Raw genomic sequence first — 16,847 nt, 5'->3', positions numbered from 1 at the left:
ATGAAACATACAATTTAATTTTTACATTAACATTCACATTAATACAATATATTTATGTACTGTATCCCTCTTATAGTGAAACCTTGTCCTGACAGAGTATACCACATATATGTGGATCTTTACATTTTGAAATAAATCTCCAAAAACAGCAGTTTTGAAAGTTTTTTTCAGAGGTGTTCCCTAACAGTAATCTCTTTGGAGACAATACTTCATGATACTCATCACTAGCACCCTTTGCCATCATATGATCACATGTCATTTGTGACACATTGCATCCTTATCATCTTCAACTTGCCACTACTGTATTTTTCATATAACATACCTATTCTTATCACACCCTTAGCTGAACAAATGTATCACTTTAGTATTAAATATTATTAAAATTAGAAAGTGCTAACACATACATAGTACCAATTACATTATAAGAGAGAAAGGATGATACATTATATAAACGTGGTAAAATATTGCTTTTACACACCACTGAATATTTTAGGACCTCACTTAAAATAAGAATTTACTCACCGGTAATTCTATTTCTCGTAGTCCGTAGTGGATGCTGGGAACTCCGTAAGGACCATGGGGAATAGCGGGCTCCGAAGGAGGCTGGGCACTCTAGAAAGATTTATGACTACCTGGTGTGCACTGGCTCCTCCCACTATGACCCTCCTCCAAGCCTCAGTTAGGACACTGTGCCCGGACGAGCTGACATAATAAGGAAGGATTTAGAATCCCGGGTAAGACTCTTACCAGCCACACCAATCACACCGTACAACTCGTGATACTATATCCAGTTTGACAGTATGAAAACAACTGAGCCTCTCAACAGATGGCTCAACAATAACCCTTAGTTAACAATAACTATTTACAAGTATTGCAGACAATCCGCACTTGGGATGGGCGCCCAGCATCCACTACGGACTACGAGAAATAGAATTACCGGTGAGTAAATTCTTATTTTCTCTGACGTCCTAGTGGATGCTGGGAACTCCGTAAGGACCATGGGGATTATACCAAAGCTCCCAAACGGGCAGGAGAGTGCGGATGACTCTGCAGCACCGAATGAGAGAACTCCAGGTCCTCCTCAGCCAGGGTATCAAATTTGTAGAATTTTGCAAACGTGTTTGCCCCTGACCAAGTAGCTGCTCGGCAAAGTTGTAAAGCCGAGACCCCTCGGGCAGCCGCCCAAGATGAGCCCACCTTCCTTGTGGAATGGGCATTCACAGATTTTGGCTGTGGCAAGACTGCCACAGAATGTGCAAGCTGAATTGTACTACAAATCCAGCGAGCAATAGACTGCTTAGAAGCAGGCGCACCCAGCTTGTTGGGTGCATACAGGATAAACGAGTCAGATTTTCTGACTCCAGCCGTCCTGGAAACATATATTTTCAGGGCCCTGACAACGTCTAGCAACTTGGAGTCCTCCAAATCCTTAGTAGCCGCAGGCACCACAATAGGCTGGTTCAGGTGAAACGCTGACACCACCTTAGGGAGAAACTGGGGACGAGTCCTCAATTCTGCCCTATCCATATGGAAAATCAGATAAGGGCTTTTACATGATAAAGCCGCCAATTCTGACACTCGCCTGGCTGAAGCCAAGGCCAATAACATGACCACTTTCCACGTGAGATATTTCAGATCCACGGTTTTTAGTGGGTCAAACCAATGTGATTTTAAGAAACTCAACATCACGTTGAGATCCCAAGGTGCCACAGGAGGCACAAATGGGGGCTGAATATGCAGCACTCCTTTCACAAATGTCTGAACTTCAGGTACTGAAGCTAGTTCTTTTTGAAAGAAAATCGACAGAGCCGAGATCTGTACTTTAATGGAGCCTAGTTTTAGGCCCATATTCACTCCTGCTTGCAGGAAATGCAGAAATCGACATAGTTGAAATTCCTTTGTTGGGGCCTTTTTGGCCTCGCACCATGCAACATATTTCCGCCATATGCGGTGATAATGCTTTGCCGTAACATCTTTCCTGGCCTTAATAAGCGTAGGAATGACTTCTTCCGGAATACCCTTTTCCTTTAGGATCCGGTGTTCAACCGCCATGCCGTCAAACGCAGCCGCGGTAAGTCTTGGAACAGACAGGGCCCCTGCTGTAGCAGGTCCTGTCTGAGCGGTAGAGGCCACGGGTCCTCTGAGAGCATCTCTTGAAGTTCCGGGTACCACGCTCGTCTTGGCCAATCCGGAACCACGAGAATGGTGTTTACTCCTCGCTTTCTTATTATTCTCAATACCTTTGGTATGAGAGGCAGAGGAGGGAACACATAAACCGACTGGTACACCCACGGTGTCACTAGAGCGTCTACAGCTATCGCCTGAGGGTCCCTTGACCTGGCGCAATATCTTTTTAACTTTTTGTTGAGGCGGGACGCCATCATGTCCACCTGTGGTTTTTCCCAACGGTTTACCAGCATCTGGAAGACTTCTGGATGAAGTCCCCACTCTCCCGGGTGGAGGTCGTGTCTGCTGAGGAAGTCTGCTTCCCAGTTGTCCACTCCCGGAATGAACACTGCTGACAGTGCTAGTACATGAGTCTCCGCCCATCGGAGAATTCTTGTGGCTTCCGCCATCGCCATCCTGCTTCTTGTGCCGCCCTGTCGATTTACATGGGCGACTGCCGTGATGTTGTCTGACTGGATCAGCACCGGCTGGTGTAGGAGCAGGGATTTTGCTTGACTTAGGGCATTGTAGATGGCCCTTAGTTCAAGAATATTTATGTGTAGGGAAGTCTCCTGACTTGTCCATAGTCCTTGGAAGTTTCTTCCCTGTGTGACTGCCACCCAGCCTCGAAGGCTGGCATCCGTGGTCACCAGGACCCAGTCCTGTATGCTGAACCTGCGGCCCTCTAGAAGATGTTCCTTGGACCTCGCTTTTATCAGGAGATCGTCCAAGTACGGGATAATTAAAACTCCCTTTTTTCGAAGGAGTATCATCAATTCCGCCATCACCTTGGTAAATACCATCGGTGCCGTGGACAGTCCAAACGGCAGCGTCTGGAATTGGTAATGGCAATCCTGTACCACAAATCTGAGGTACTCCTGGTGAGGATGGTAAATGGGGACATGCAAGTAAGCATCCTTGATGTCCAGGGATACCATGTAATCCCCCTCTTCCAGGCTCGCAATAACCGCCCTGAGCGATTCCATCTTGAACTTGAATTTTTTTATGTATGTGTTCAAGGATTTCAAATTTAAAATGGGTCTCACCGAACCGTCCGGTTTCGGTACCACAAATAGTGTGGAATAGTAACTCCGGCCTTGTTGAAGTAGGGGTACCTTGATTATCACCTGCTGGGAATACAGCTTGTGAATTGCCGCTAGCACCGCCTCCCTGTCTGAGGGAGCAATCGGTAAGGCAGATTTTAGGAACCGGTGGGGTGGAGACGCCTCGAATTCCAGTTTGTACCCCTGAGATACTATTTGAAGGATCCAGGGATCCACCTGTGAGCGAGCCCACTGATCGCTGAAATTCTTGAGGCGGCCCCCCACCGTACCAGGCTCCGCCTGTGGAGCCCCACCGTCATGCGGCGGACTTGGCAGAAGAAGCGGGGGAGGACTTTTGCTCCTGGGAACCTGCTGTTTGTTGCAGCCTTTTTCCCCTACCTCTGCCTCTGGATAGAAAGGATCCGCCTTTTCCACGCCTGTTTTTCTGGGTCCGAAAGGACTGAACCTGATAAAACGGCGCCTTCTTAGGCTGTGAGGGGACATGGGGTAAAAATGCTGACTTCCCAGACGTTGCTGTGGAAACTAGGTCCGAGAGACCATCCCCAAATAATTCCTCACCTTTATATGGCAACACTTCCATGTGCCTTTTAGAATCTGCATCTCCTGTCCACTGGCGAGTCCATAAACCTCTCCTAGCAGAAATGGACAATGCACTAACTTTAGATGCCAGTCGACAGATTTCCCTCTGTGCATCTCTCATATATAAGACTGAGTCTTTTATATGGTCTAAGGTTAACAGGATCGTGTCTCTGTCTAATGTGTCAATATTTTCTGACAGTTTATCTGACCACGCAGCGGCAGCACTGCACATCCAAGCTGACGCAATAGCTGGCCTAAGTATAATGCCTGAGTGTGTATATACTAGAGATGAGCGCCGGAAATTTTTCGGGTTTTGTGTTTTGGTTTTGGGTTCGGTTCCGCGGCCGTGTTTTGGGTTCGACCGCGTTTTGGCAAAACCTCACCGAATTTTTTTTGTCGGATTCGGGTGTGTTTTGGATTCGGGTGTTTTTTTTAAAAAACCCTAAAAAACAGCTTAAATCATAGAATTTGGGGGTAATTTTGATCCCAAAGTATTATTAACCTCAAAAAACATAATTTACACTCATTTTCAGCCTATTCTGAACACATCACACCTCACAATATTATTTTTAGTCCTAAAATTTGCACCGAGGTCGCTGTGTGAGTAAGATAAGCGACCCTAGTGGCCGACACAAACACCGGGCCCATCTAGGAGTGGCACTGCAGTGTCACGTAGGATGGCCCTTCCAAAAAACCCTCCCCAAACAGCACATGACGCAAAGAAAAAAAGAGGCGCAATGAGGTAGCTGACTGTGTGAGTAAGATTAGCGACCCTAGTGGCCGACACAAACACCGGGCACATCTAGGAGTGGCACTGCAGTGTCACGCAGGATGTCCCTTCCAAAAAACCCTCCCCAAACAGCACATGACGCAAAGAAAAAAAGAGGCGCAATGAGGTAGCTGTGTGAGTAAGATTAGCGACCCTAGTGGCCGACACAAACACCGGGCCCATCTAGGAGTGGCACTGCAGTGTCACGCAGGATGTCCCTTCCAAAAAACCCTCCCCAATCAGCACATGATGCAAAGAAAAAGAAAAGAAAAAAGAGGTGCAAGATGGAATTATCCTTGGGCCCTCCCACCCACCCTTATGTTGTATAAACAAAACAGGACATGCACACTTTAACCAACCCATCATTTCAGTGACAGGGTCTGCCACACGACTGTGACTGATATGACGGGTTGGTTTGGACCCCCCCCAAAAAAGAAGCAATTAATCTCTCCTTGCACAAACTGGCTCTACAGAGGCAAGATGTCCACCTCATCTTCACCCTCCGATATATCACCGTGTACATCCCCCTCCTCACAGATTATCAATTCGTCCCCACTGGAATCCACCATCTCAGCTCCCTGTGTACTTTGTGGAGGCAATTGCTGCTGGTCAATGTCTCCGCGGAGGAATTGATTATAATTCATTTTAATGAACATCATCTTCTCCACATTTTCTGGATGTAACCTCGTACGCCGATTGCTGACAAGGTGAGCGGCGGCACTAAACACTCTTTCGGAGTACACACTTGTGGGAGGGCAACTTAGGTAGAATAAAGCCAGTTTGTGCAAGGGCCTCCAAATTGCCTCTTTTTCCTGCCAGTATAAGTACGGACTGTGTGACGTGCCTACTTGGATGCGGTCACTCATATAATCCTCCACCATTCTATCAATGTTGAGAGAATCATATGCAGTGACAGTAGACGACATGTCCGTAATCGTTGTCAGGTCCTTCAGTCCGGACCAGATGTCAGCATCAGCAGTCGCTCCAGACTGCCCTGCATCACCGCCAGCGGGTGGGCTCGGAATTCTGAGCCTTTTCCTCGCACCCCCAGTTGCGGGAGAATGTGAAGGAGGAGATGTTGACAGGTCGCGTTCCGCTTGACTTGACAATTTTGTCACCAGCAGGTCTTTCAACCCCAGCAGACCTGTGTCTGCCGGAAAGAGAGATCCAAGGTAGGCTTTAAATCTAGGATCGAGCACGGTGGCCAAAATGTAGTGCTCTGATTTCAACAGATTGACCACCCGTGAATCCTTGTTAAGCGAATTAAGGGCTGCATCCACAAGTCCCACATGCCTAGCGGAATCGCTCCGTGTTAGCTCCTTCTTCAATGCCTCCAGCTTCTTCTGCAAAAGCCTGATGAGGGGAATGACCTGACTCAGGCTGGCAGTGTCTGAACTGACTTCACGTGTGGCAAGTTCAAAGGGCATCAGAACCTTGCACAACGTTGAAATCATTCTCCACTGCACTTGAGACAGGTGCATTCCATCTCCTATATCGTGCTCAATTGTATAGGCTTGAATGGCCTTTTGCTGCTCCTCCAACCTCTGAAGCATATAGAGGGTTGAATTCCACCTCGTTACCACTTCTTGCTTCAGATGATGGCAGGGCAGGTTCAGTAGTTTTTGGTGGTGCTCCAGTCTTCTGTACGTGGTGCCTGTACGCCGAAAGTGTCCCGCAATTTTTCTGGCCACCGACAGCATCTCTTGCACGCCCCTGTCGTTTTTTTAAAAATTCTGCACCACCAAATTCAAGGTATGTGCAAAACATGGGACGTGCTGGAATTTGCCCATATTTAATGCACACACAATATTGCTGGCGTTGTCCGATGCCACAAATCCACAGGAGAGTCCAATTGGGGTAAGCCATTCCGCGATGATCTTCCTCAGTTGCCGTAAGAGGTTTTCAGCTGTGTGCGTATTCTGGAAAGCGGTGATACAAAGCGTAGCCTGCCTAGGAAAGAGTTGGCGTTTGCGAGATGCTGCTACTGGTGCCGCCGCTGCTGTTCTTGCGGCGGGAGTCCATACATCTACCCAGTGGGCTGTCACAGTCATATAGTCCTGACCCTGCCCTGCTCCACTTGTCCACATGTCCGTGGTTAAGTGGACATTGGGTACAACTGCATTTTTTAGGACACTGGTGAGTCTTTTTCTGACGTCCGTGTACATTCTCGGTATCGCCTGCCTAGAGAAGTGGAACCTAGATGGTATTTGGTAACGGGGGCACACTGCCTCAATAAATTGTCTAGTTCCCTGTGAACTAACGGCGGATACCGGACGCACGTCTAACACCAACATAGTTGTCAAGGACTCAGTTATCCGCTTTGCAGTAGGATGACTGCTGTGATATTTCATCTTCCTCGCAAAGGACTGTTGAACAGTCAATTGCTTACTGGAAGTAGTACAAGTGGGCTTACGACTTCCCCTCTGGGATGACCATCGACTCCCAGCGGCAACAACAGCAGCGCCAGCAGCAGTAGGCGTTACACGCAAGGATGCATCGGAGGAATCCCAGGCAGGAGAGGACTCGTCAGACTTGCCAGTGACATGGCCTGCAGGACTATTGGCATTCCTGGGGAAGGAGGAAATTGACACTGAGGGAGTTGGTGGGGTGGTTTGCGTGAGCTTGGTTACAAGAGGAAGGGATTTACTGGTCAGTGGACTGCTTCCGCTGTCACCCAAAGTTTTTGAACTTGTCACTGACTTATTATGAATGCGCTGCAGGTGACGTATAAGGGAGGATGTTCCGAGGTGGTTAACGTCCTTACCCCTACTTATTACAGCTTGACAAAGGGAACACACGGCTTGACACCTGTTGTCCGCATTTCTGGTGAAATACCTCCACACCGAAGAGCTGATTTTTTTGGTATTTTCACCTGGCATGTCAACGGCCATATTCCTCCCACGGACAACAGGTGTCTCCCCGGGTGCCTGACTTAAACAAACCACCTCACCATCAGAATCCTCCTGGTCAATTTCCTCCCCAGCGCCAGCAACACCCATATCCTCCTCATCCTGGTGTACTTCAACACTGACATCTTCAATCTGACTATCAGGAACTGGACTGCGGGTGCTCCTTCCAGCACTTGCAGGGGGCATGCAAATAGTGGAAGGCGCATGCTCTTCACGTCCAGTGTTGGGAAGGTCAGGCATCGCAAACGACACAATTGGACTCTCCTTGTGGATTTGGGATTTCAAAGAACGCACAGTTCTTTGCGGTGCTTTTGCCAGCTTGAGTCTTTTCAGTTTTCTAGCGAGAGGCTGAGTGCTTCCATCCTCATGTGAAGCTGAACCACTAGCCATGAACATAGGCCAGGGCCTCAGCCGTTCCTTGCCACTCCGTGTGGTAAATGGCATATTGGCAAGTTTACGCTTCTCCTCCGACAATTTTATTTTAGGTTTTGGAGTCCTTTTTTTTCTGATATTTGGTGTTTTGGATTTGACATGCTCTGTACTATGACATTGGGCATCGGCCTTGGCAGACGACGTTGCTGGCATTTCATCGTCTCGGCCATGACTAGTGGCAGCAGCTTCAGCACGAGGTGGAAGTGGATCTTGATCTTTCCCTAATTTTGGAACCTCAACTTTTTTGTTCTCCATATTTTATAGGCAGAACTAAAAGGCACCTCAGGTAAACAATGGAGATGGATGGATTGGATACTAGTATACAATTATGGACGGACTGCCACGGTTAGGTGGTATAAAAAAACCACGGTTAGGTGGTATATATTATAATAATAATACAATTATGGATGGACGGACTGCCTGCCGACTGCCGACACAGAGGTAGCCACAGCCGTGAACTACCGCACTGTACACTGGTTGATAAAGAGATAGTAGTATACTCGTAACAACTAGTATGACACTATGACGACGGTATAAAGAATGAAAAAAAAACCACGGTTAGGTGGTATATATTATAATAATAATACAATTATGGATGGACGGACTGCCTGCCGACTGCCGACACAGAGGTAGCCACAGCCGTGAACTACCGCACTGTACACTGGTTGATAAAGAGATAGTAGTATACTCGTAACAACTAGTATGACACTATGACGACGGTATAAAGAATGAAAAAAAAACCACGGTTAGGTGGTATATATTATAATAATAATACAATTATGGATGGACGGACTGCCTGCCGACTGCCGACACAGAGGTAGCCACAGCCGTGAACTACCGCACTGTACACTGGTTGATAAAGAGATAGTAGTATACTCGTAACAACTAGTATGACACTATGACGACGGTATAAAGAATGAAAAAAAAACCACGGTTAGGTGGTATATATTATAATAATAATACAATTATGGATGGACGGACTGCCTGCCGACTGCCGACACAGAGGTAGCCACAGCCGTGAACTACCGCACTGTACACTGGTTGATAAAGAGATAGTAGTATACTCGTAACAACTAGTATGACACTATGACGACGGTATAAAGAATGAAAAAAAAACCACGGTTAGGTGGTATATATTATAATAATAATACAATTATGGATGGACGGACTGCCTGCCGACTGCCGACACAGAGGTAGCCACAGCCGTGAACTACCGCACTGTACACTGGTTGATAAAGAGATAGTAGTATACTCGTAACAACTAGTATGACACTATGACGACGGTATAAAGAATGCAAAAAAAACCACAGTTAGGTGGTATATATTATAATAATAATACAATTATGGATGGACGGACTGCCTGCCGACTGCCGACACAGAGGTAGCCACAGCCGTGAACTACCGCACTGTACACTGGTTGATAAAGAGATAGTAGTATACTCGTAACAACTAGTATGACACTATGACGGTATAAAGAATGAAAAAAAAACCACGGTTAGGTGGTATATATTATAATAATAATACAATTATGGATGGACGGACTGCCTGCCGACTGCCGACACAGAGGTAGCCACAGCCGTGAACTACCGCACTGTACACTGGTTGATAAAGAGATAGTAGTATACTCGTAACAATTAGGATGACACTATGACGGTATAAAGAATGAAAAAAAAACCACGGTTAGGTGGTAGGTATATAATAATAAATAATACAATTCTGGTCGGACGGACTGCCTGCCGTGTGCCGACACAGAGGTAGCCACAGCCGTGAACTACCGCACTGTACACTGGTTGATAAAGAGATAGTAGTATACTCGTAACAATTAGGATGACACTATGACGGTATAAAGAATGAAAAAAAAACCACGGTTAGGTGGTAGGTATATAATAATAAATAATACAATTCTGGTCGGACGGACTGCCTGCCGTGTGCCGACACAGAGGTAGCCACAGCCGTGAACTACCGCACTGTACACTGGTTGATAAAGAGATAGTAGTATACTCGTAACAATTAGGATGACACTATGACGGTATAAAGAATGAAAAAAAAACCACGGTTAGGTGGTAGGTATATAATAATAAATAATACAATTCTGGTCGGACGGACTGCCTGCCGTGTGCCGACACAGAGGTAGCCACAGCCGTGAACTACCGCACTGTACACTGGTTGATAAAGAGATAGTAGTATACTCGTAACAATTAGGATGACACTATGACGGTATAAAGAATGAAAAAAAAACCACGGTTAGGTGGTAGGTATATAATAATAAATAATACAATTCTGGTCGGACGGACTGCCTGCCGTGTGCCGACACAGAGGTAGCCACAGCCGTGAACTACCGCACTGTACTGTGTCTGCTGCTAATATAGACTGGTTGATATTTAAAGAGATATTAGTAGTATACAACAATACTATACTGGTGGTCAGGCACTGGTCACCACTCCTGCAGCAAAAGTGTGCACTGTTAATTAATATAATTGTACTCCTGGCTCCTGCTAACAACCTGCAGTGCTCCCCAGTCTCCCCCACAATTAATTATAAGCTTTTAATTTATACATTGATGACTGTGCAGCACACTGGGCTGAGCTGAGTGCACACAGACTGAGTCACACTGTGTGACTGACTGTGCTGTGTATCGTTTTTTTTTTCAGGCAGAGAACGGATATAGCAGAGAGAAGTGAACGGATATATTATATTAAATAAAAGTTAACTAGCAACTGCACTGGTCACTGACTGTGGTAAACTAACTCTGTCTGCGACTCTGCACAATCTCTCTCTATCTAATCTATCTATCTCTATTCTAATGGAGAGGACGCCAGACACGTCCTCTCCCTATCAATCTCAATGCACGAGTGAAAATGGCGGCGACGCGCGGCTCCTTATATAGAATCCGAGTCTCGCGAGAATCCGACAGCGTCATGATGACGTTCGGGCGCGCTCGGGTTAACCGAGCAAGGCGGGAAGATCCGAGTCGCTCGGACCCGTGGAAAAAAAAGTGAAGTTCGTGCGGGTTCGGATTCAAAGAAACCGAACCCGCTCATCTCTAGTATATACAGACTTCATGATCGCCTCCTGCTTTCTATCAGCAGGTTCCTTGAGGGCGGCCGTATCCGGAGACGGTAGTGGCACCTTTTTTGATAAACGTGTGAGTGCTTTATCCACCCTAGGAGGTGTTTCCCAACGTGACCTATCCTCTGGCGGGAAAGGGAACGCCATTAGTACCTTCTTAGGAATTACCAATTTTTTTTTCAGGGAAAGCCCACGCTTCTTCACACACTTCATTTAATTCATCTGATGGGGGAAAAACTATGGGTAGTTTTTTCTCCCCAAACATAATACCCTTTTTAAGTTTTTAGTGGTACCTGTATTTATATCAGAAATGTGTAACACCTCTTTCATTGCCTCAATCATGCAGTGAATGGCCTTAGTGGGCATCAGATTAGACTCATCGTCGTCGACACTGGTGTCAGTATCAGTGTCGACATCTGGGTCTGCGGTCTGAGGTAGCGGGCGTTTTAGAGCCCCTGATGACCTGTGCGACGCCTGGACAGGCACGAGCTGAGAAGTCGGCTGTCCCACATTAGGCATGTCGTCAAATTTCTTATGTAAGGAGTCTATACGTGCACTCATTTCTTTCCATAAGTTCAACCATTCAGGTGTCTGCCCCGCAGGGGGTGACATCCCTTCTAAAGGCATCTGCTCCGTCTCCACATCATTATCCTCATCAAACATGTCGAAACAGCCGTACCGACACACCGCACACACACAAGGAATGCTCCACAGAGGACAGGACCCACAAAAGCCCTTTGGGGGGACAGAGTGAGAGTATGCCAGCACACACCAGAGCGCTATATAATGCAGGGAGTAACTGAGTTATGTCCCCTATAGCTGCTTTTTCTATATAATTATATACAGCGCCTAAATTTAGTGCCCCCCCCTCTCTTTTTTTACCCTTTTCTGTAGTGTAGACTGCAGGGGAGAGCCAGGGAGCGTTTACTTCCAGTGGATCTGTGAAGGAGAAATGGCGCCAGTGTGCTGCAGGAGATAGCTCCGCCCCTTTTCCGCAGCCTATTCTCCCGCTTTTTTCTGGATTCTGGCAGGGGTATTTTCCACATATATAGCCTCTAGGGCTATATATTGTGGTATTTTTGCCAGCCGAGGTGTTATAATTGCTTCTCAGGGCGCCCCCCCCCCAGCGCCCTGCACCCTAAGTGACCGGAGTGTGAAGTGTGTGTGAGGAGCAATGGCGCACATCTGCAGTGCTGTGCGCTACCTTGGAGAAGACTGATGTCTTCTGCCACCGATTTTCCGGACCTCTTCTTGCTTCTGGCTCTGTAAGGGGGACGGCGGCGCGGCTCCGGGACCGAACACCAAGGACTGGGCCTGCGGTCGATCCCTCTGGAGCTAATGGTGTCTAGTAGCCTAAGAAGCCCAATCCGGCTGCAAGCAGGCGAGTTTGTTTCTTCTCCCCTTAGTCCCTCGCTGCAGTGAGCCTGTTGCCAGCAGGTCTCACTGAAAATAAAAAACCTAAATCTATACTTTCTTTCTAAGGGCTCAGGAGCGCCCCTAGTGTGCATCCAACCTCGGCCGGGCACAAAATCTAACAGAGGCTTGGAGGAGGGTCATAGTGGGAGGAGCCAGTGCACACCAGGTAGTCATAAATCTTTCTAGAGTGCCCAGCCTCCTTCGGAGCCCGCTATTCCCCATGGTCCTTACGAAGTTCCCAGCATCCACTAGGACGTCAGAGAAATTAGGGATAACACTAATATTATTATAATCATATACAAATCAAGCTCTACATATCAACAGGGTTTTGTCAATTATTAGAATGGATAACATTATAGAAACAAGAATAACACAAACTATAAACAATGTAGTAACTCATTGTAGCAGTAGCAGATAAGGGGATTATTCCCAGGTCACAGCTGTTTGCACTGCACATGGGTGCAGTAGCGCCAGGAGTCTCAGCAGCAGCATTAGCGACAGTAGAGATTCCGCCTCCACCTCCTGACATTATTGACCCTGCCCCCAGTTCAGTGTCAGTGCTGCAGGAACCAGAAAGCAGTGTTCCCATGGATCTCCCCTTGCTGTAAACAGAAGCCAGGATGTTCCTGGGACCAACTCTGCAAGCTTGCCGGGTTGGATTCACGGGTCACTGGACCCAGAATAACCCTTTTGAACTGAGCCACAACCCGGGTTATAGTGGCAGTGGAAAGGGGGTATAACTCTGTGTCAGGAGTGATACAAAAATATAAGTTTTACTATTATATTAAACTGATGCTTTCAGGCAGTTTTGGCACCTAATACAAAGAACAGAATGAATAAATATACTGAAGAGATTACATGTCAGATTGTATACTGACTATACACAATATGTGTTTTTAACGTCATTCTGTTCATTATATGAGTGTGAATAACAGGACTTTGCATACAGCATTGTATATTCCTTTGTGCATCATATATCCTGTTGGTCAGTAACCCAATCAGTATGTGAGCTGTAGGATTATGCCCTTTTATGGTATTGCCACATCTGAGGCTGGTCAGTCGCTCTATAAGTATGTGACCTTCGGGTGGGTCAGTAGCCTTAACAGACTGGACAGCCTGGATGACCCACTGACTGCAGAAGTGCCAGGCTGCTCTAAATATAACTCAGCCTCTAAACGCAGAGGGCGAGGTTCCTGAGTATGCTGATGTGATTGCTGTATTGAACATCTGCTGAATTGATCAATAACCTTAGCTAAGTATACAATAAATTCATACACTGTTTTTATATATTAAGTTGTTTGTTGAAGTACTTTTCTGGGAATCCACCCATCTGGGTCTCTGCGAACTTAACCCACCTGTAACACTCTGTCTTTCCTCTGCCTTTATCTTGTGGACAAATAGTTACAGAGGGAGAAAGAAAAGAGGGGGGAGAGTGAGAAAAGAAGAGAGACAAACAGAGACAGGAGCAAGAAAGGAAAAAAGAGGTTGGTATAAAGAGATGAAAGAATGCGTAAAGTGAGATGTGGTCTGCATGATTCTGCTTACTTACTGACGCTTAGTACATTCTTGGTGCCTCCATGCTAATTTAGTTAAGCTATGGCATTGGCATACTGATTCTTAATGGCTCTTCCTTGCAATAACTTGAATCTTATGACTAAGGGGGTAATTCAGACCTGATCGCTGCTGTGCATTTTCTGCATGCAGGCCAATCTAGCACCAGCGATAGCAATGCAAGGCTGTGCATCGCTATCGCTGTTAGGGCTACACACGGAGCGATCTTGCTGAAAATCTAAGCAATCTAGTCAGATTGCTTAGATTATCGCTCCGTGTGTACCCCCCTTAAGACAGACAGACACACACACCCTAATTATTTATTTATTAACAGTTATTTATATAGCGCACACATATTCCGCAGCGCTGTATAGAGAATAATTGCCCATTCACATCAGTCCCTGCCCCAGTGGAGCTTACAATCTATATTCCCTATCACATGTACACGCACACACATTCACACTAGGGTTAATTTTTGTTGGGAGACAATTAACCTACCAGTATATTTTTGGATTGTGGGAGGAAACCGAAGAAACCCAAGCAAGTACAGGGAGAATATACAAACTCCGCACAGTTAAGGCCATGGGGGGAATTGAACCCATGACCTCAGTGCTGTGAGGCAGTAATGCTAACCATTACACCATCCGTACTGCCCTTCACCAATTGCTTTGATTACCTCTCCAAAGCCTTATAGGTGCAAACTTAAAATTAGTTATGTTTAATGGAGGCCCCTGTTACAGTATATATCTTTAGATTGGCCTCAATTTTTCAATCTATGCAATGCTTTAAGTAGCAGTGTTTGGAATTGGAAGGTAGTAGCCTTAGGCAAGAGTTCTCATTATGCTTAAACTCTAGTGTTTACTGCATCACACATGATAGGGGCTCCTTCGCAGACTGTCCCAGGCACATCCAGCTGTGGCTGAAGTATGCCAATCAAAACAGTAAAAGTTAAGAAAGTAGGCTAAAGCTAACTCTAAAATATATTTTATGCAATATGCAAACAGCTAATAAATAGAGGGTCAGGAGCTTGAGATTTTACAGGTAAATTTGAAAGTGCCCTTTCTCCTGTTCCTAGTTTTCCTGTGTCCCTATGGCTGTAAGAAAAACAGAAATTTGAGCACTTATTCTTGTTATTATTATTATTATTATTAGTAGTAGTAGTAGTAGTATTAGTAGTAGTAGTAGTAGTAGTAGTAGTAGTAGTAGTAGTAGTAGTAGTAGTAGTAGTAGTAGTAGTACAGGTTGTATATCCCACATCAAAATATTTCGAAATACGGAATATTCTGAAATACAGAATTTTTTGAGTGAGACTGAGATAGGGAAGCCTTTGTTTTCTGATGGCTCAATGTACACAAACTTTGATTAATACACAAAGTTATTAAAAATATTGTATTAAATGACCTTCAGGCTGTGTGCGTATAAGGTGTATATGAAACATAAATCCATTCTGTGCTTAGACTTGGGTCCTATTGCCCTGATATCTTATTATGGTATGCGATTATTCCAAAATACGGAAAAATCCGATATCCTAAATACTTCTGGTCCCAAGCATTTTGGATATGGGATACTCAACCTGTAGTAGTAGTAGTAGTAGTAGTAGTAGTAGTATCTTAATGTGCCATGTAGCTTTTTATACAGATGTAGAAACGCTTATTGTGACTACATCTGTGCCTAACGAGCACTCTCTGCACGGCTAGGTGTGCCTGCTGCTACTCGTGCTGAGCTGTGGCATTTGCTGCTCCCATTCATGTGAATAGAGCATGTGCTCATCTAAGATGCATGCGTGCCCCAGACGTGCACACAGTTGTGCCTGACAAGGCGCCAATGCGGCGAGATGTAGCCGCATGTCTACATCTGTATAACCTAATCTCTGCAGATATTCAGTAGAGACTCTCAGAAGCATCTTTAGTGGTTTTGGTATTAAGTAGTTTAGCAGTGTGGTTGGACTGGAGTGCTCTTTGGCTCATTCTGTCTCAGTTAAAAATCTTTGACATTTAATTTTTGTACCTTATACTGTTTTCCAATCATTAATTCAAAATACAAATAGCTGAAAAATCTAATATGTGCTCAACATTTCTAAGAAACTACAGTAATGGGGCTTTTTTCTGAACATTTTATTTTTATCAGGGTCTTAATCATGCTCTTAGTAAATGAGTGATCTCACTTTTCTATAATATTTGTTAATAACTCACCTTTAATCTTTTTCAGTTTTCTCTTCAAAGAGCATCATTAGAACAAAGGCATCATTCATTGTTACTGTCCTGTTACTCAGATTTATAATACAGTTGCAGTCTACAAATTCCAATGCTATTTCTAGGCAAGCAAATTATACAACTCATAAGAAGATGGTGAATGATCCCAAACTAATTACTTTGTGACCTTTTCTTTGACTATTTTCTGTTTGAAATATATTATTGAAAACTGTATATATAATGGCACCAACTACAATTATTTTTTAACATTCTACAAATGTATTATTTGAGAGTAATGTCAAACTTTTTCAATGCAACCCATCAGTCTGCAGACACAGTGTTGTATGTTATGTAGAGTAGACCATGCTACAGTATATCTTATCAAGAACCCTTTGTCTGCTTATAAGACAAACTAATAATACTGATCCCAGGATTTCCCACTGTAGCAAACAGTTGGTATGCAATAAACTTGTGCATAACTTATGATTTCATTTTCTTGGGCCCAAAAGATTTGAATGCATTGCAGCTTTTTACTTTTTAATTTTCCCCAATCTTCCTAGAAAGTGTAAGGTTATGTATTTAGATGTGTATCAGGTTTATGCATCGTGAAACATCAATGTCTTAAATATAAGCACTCGCTGAGTGCCTCATTAAGGATGCTACTCTGAGGTTGCTTTAATATTTCAGTGCTCGATCTCTC

General features: G+C 45.1%; 1 long non-coding RNA gene across 1 annotated transcript in view; it reads left to right on the top strand.

The window, feature by feature from the left end:
• LOC134911545 (uncharacterized) overlaps positions 1-16,623 on the top strand; it is a 157,803-nt gene extending 141,180 nt beyond the window's left edge. Inside the window, exons 3-4 of the long non-coding RNA XR_010176658.1 lie at positions 13,806-13,888; positions 16,164-16,623. This is a non-coding gene — a long non-coding RNA (uncharacterized LOC134911545). The remainder of the gene's footprint in view (positions 1-13,805; positions 13,889-16,163) is intronic.
• The last annotated feature ends 224 nt before the right edge of the window (positions 16,624-16,847 follow it).

Source organism: Pseudophryne corroboree, chromosome 4 (assembly GCF_028390025.1).
Source record: "Pseudophryne corroboree isolate aPseCor3 chromosome 4, aPseCor3.hap2, whole genome shotgun sequence".
NCBI classification, from domain to species: Eukaryota; Metazoa; Chordata; class Amphibia; order Anura; family Myobatrachidae; genus Pseudophryne; species Pseudophryne corroboree.
Note: the sequence above shows the minus strand (reverse complement) of the source record. Positions and strands in the feature narration are given on the sequence as shown.